This window comes from Aotus nancymaae, unplaced genomic scaffold, assembly GCF_030222135.1.
Source record: "Aotus nancymaae isolate 86718 unplaced genomic scaffold, 86718_ANA_hifiasm-v0.15.2.pri h1tg000087l, whole genome shotgun sequence".
In the NCBI taxonomy this organism is placed as follows: domain Eukaryota; kingdom Metazoa; phylum Chordata; class Mammalia; order Primates; family Aotidae; genus Aotus; species Aotus nancymaae.
Genome location: NW_026988502.1, coordinates 197,233 through 200,496, shown reverse-complemented (window position 1 = coordinate 200,496; position 3,264 = coordinate 197,233).

The window sequence follows — 3,264 nt, the reverse complement described above, 5'->3', positions numbered from 1 at the left end:
TCTGTAGTTTTGGAAGCATGAAAGAAAAAGAAGTTTCCAAACCCCCAAATCATGAAGCTAAAAATAAAATTCAAGCTGGCAATTGATTAGGGCCAACCTGCCTCTTGTTCTGTTCACAGTCACCCTCTGCTCACTGAGATAGATGCATATTTGATTGCCTCCTTTGGAAAGGCTCATCAGAAACTCAAAAGAGTTTCTCCCTCCGGCTTCCAGTCTTCCTGCTGTTGTTCCAGATGTCCCGCTTTTCCTGACCGAATCACGTTCACCTTGCATATTCATGTCACCTGTCTCCCTAGAACATATAAAACTGAGATGTGCCCCGACCACCCTGGGCACCTGTGGTCAGGACATTCTGAGGCTGGGTCACGGGTGCGTGTCATGACTCTTGGTGAAATAAAACATTCTAGATTAACTGAGACCTGTCTCAGATTTTCGGGGCTCACAGGGGTCACGGCGGGGGTTGCTGGGTCTGAGGACAATGTCCATAGGGTGAATTCTTAATTTTTTTTTTTTGAGACAGAGTCTTGCTCTGTTGGTCAGGCTGGAGTGCAGTGACAAGATCTCGGCTCACTGCAACCTCTTGGCTAATTTTGGTATTTTTAGTAGAGACGGGGTTTCACTATGTTGGCCAGGCTGGTCTCGAACTCCTGACCTCAGGTGATCCGGCCTCCTCGGCCTCCCAAGGTGCTGGGATTACAGGCGAGAGCCACCGTGCCCGGCTGGGTGGATTCTTTCAAACGCACCCAGAAGTCGCTGCACACACTCCTGGTCTTGGCAGACTTGATTTCATGGAGTCCGTGGTGAGCGCTCTGCTGTCCCTGTGACACTCTGCCCTCCTCTAAATGTCCACCAGGTGCCCCCAAGGCCCTTTGCGAGCAGACCTCAGCCTCCACCAGCACAGAGCATTTCATCTCCACCTCCCTGCGCCCCAGTAAAAGACGTAAACCACCAGGTACAGTGGCTCACACCTGTCATTCCAGCAGTTTGGGAGGCTGAAGCAGGCAGATCATGAGGTCAGGAGTTCCAGACCAGCCTGGCCAGAATGGTGAAACCCCATCTCGAATAAAAATACAGACATTGCCCGTGCATGGTGTCAGGTGCCTGTCATCCCAGCTGAGGCAGGGGAATCGCTTGAACCTGGGAAGTGGAGGTTACAGTGAGCCGAGATCACATCACTGCACTCCCGCCTGGGCAACAAGAGTGAGACTCCATCTCAAAAACAAAAAAGGACGTGAAGCAACATGAACAGCTTCAGGTCAGGCCTTACTGCTGGGGTGGCCCCAGGCCCCGTGGAAGTTCTTGACAGAGTTTCCAAAATAATTTGCTGTTTGTTCCAGTCAAGGACAAGACACCACCTACCCCACCACCGTCTCCCAGAGCGTTTACAGAAAGGTGCTAAAGTCGAGTCCTCCCTCCAACCCTTTGAGACGTTTTTCAGCTGAGGCATGTCTGAAAGCCTCTCCTCTGAGTTGGGCCTCCTGGGAGCAGAGCATGCTTTGATGGCTTGGGCTCCCAGATGCCTGCCTCTGGTATTACACCAAGAAAACCTTTAACTCCTTCTTTGCCAACTGTGCCAAGCGTCCTTCTTTGAAATTCCCACTCAGCCCTGCATGAATCCAGGGTGAGGTCAGGGCACACTAGACCTTCATCCCTCTTGCTGATTAAAATCTGTTCTTGGCCAGGCATGGTGGCCCACGCCTGTCATCCCAGTACTTTGGGAGGTCGAGGTAGGCAGATCACCTGAGGTCAGGACTGGGAGACCAGACTGACCAATATCATGAAACCCCGTCTCTACTAAAAATACAAAAATTAGCCGGGTGTGGTGGCACATGCCTGTGATCCCAGCTACTCGGGAGGCTGAAGCAGGAGAATTCCTTGAACCCAGGAGGTGGAGTTTGCCGTGAGCTGACATTGTGCCACTGCACTCCAGCCTGGGTGACAAGAGAGATTCTCCATCTCAGTAAAGGAAAGGAAGTTGGGGGGATAAGGGAAGGGGAGGGGGGAGGGAAGGGGGGAAGGGAGAAATGGAATGAGAAAGGGAAGGGTGGGGAAGAAGGGAAAGAAAGAAGCGAAGGAAAGAAGGGAACGGGGAAGTGAAGGGGAAAGGAAAGGGGAGCAGAGGGGAAGAGAGGGAAGGGGGAGGGGAGGGGTGGGGGAGGGGTGGGGAAAGGAGGGAAGCGAAGCAGAGAAGGAAAGAAGGGAACAGGGAAGGGAAGGGTGGAAGGAAAAGTGAGAAGAGGGGAGGGGAGGGAAGGAGGGAGGGGAGGGGGAAGGGAACGGGAGGGGAAGGGGGAAGGGAGGGGAGGGAAGGGAAGGGGGAGCGGAAAGGAGGGGAGGGAAGCGGGGAAGAGGAGGGAAGGGGAGGGGAGGGAAAGGGAGAAGAGGAGGGAAGGGAAGGGGAAGGGGAGGGAAAGGGGTAGGGGAAGGAAGGGGAGGGGAGGGAAGGGGAGAAGGGGAGGGGAGGGAAGGGGAAGGAGAAGGGAGGGTAGGGAAGGGTAGGGAAGTGGAGGGAAGGGGAGGGGAGGAGATGGGAGGGGAGGGGAGGAGAAGGAAGGGAAGGGGAGGGAAGAGGGGAGGGGAGGGAAGGGGGAAGGGGAGGGGAGGGGAGGGGAAGGGAGGGAAGGGTAGCCGGGAAGGGAAGGGGGAGAGGGAAAGGGAGGGGATGGGAGGGGAGGGAAGGGAAGAAGGGAAGGGAAGGGAAAGGAAGAAGGAAGAAGGGAGAAAGGAAAAAAGGGAGGGAGGGAGGGGAGGCAGAAGCCAGGCACAGAAACAGCCTCATTGGTGGCAGCTTGGCGTTTACCTTATTTGAACCCGGTTTCAACATTTGGCTGCCTTTGGCTGAAACTCAGCGGTCAGCAGAAGAGTAGGTTCTGGTCTGTTTACACTTTCTGTTACCTCACAGTTCACTGTGTACAGAGAAACCTTTAGGCCGAACTGAAAATATGTGAGGAGGCAATTTCAGGAACCGTAAATATTGGAGATAGAAGTTTCTTGTTTTTTTTCTTTTTGAGATGGGATCTTGCTCCGTCGTCCAGGCTGGAGTGCAGTGGTGTGATCTCACCTCAATGCAGCCTCCACCTCCCGGATTCAAGCGACTCTCCTGCCTCAGGCTCTCGAGAAGCTGGGATTACAGGTGCTGGCCACCACGCCTGGCTAATTTCTGTGTTTTCAGTAGAGATGGGGTTTCACCATGTTGGTCAGGCTGGTTTCGAACTCCTGACCTCATGTGATCCGCCCAACTCGGCCTCTCAAACTGCTGGAATT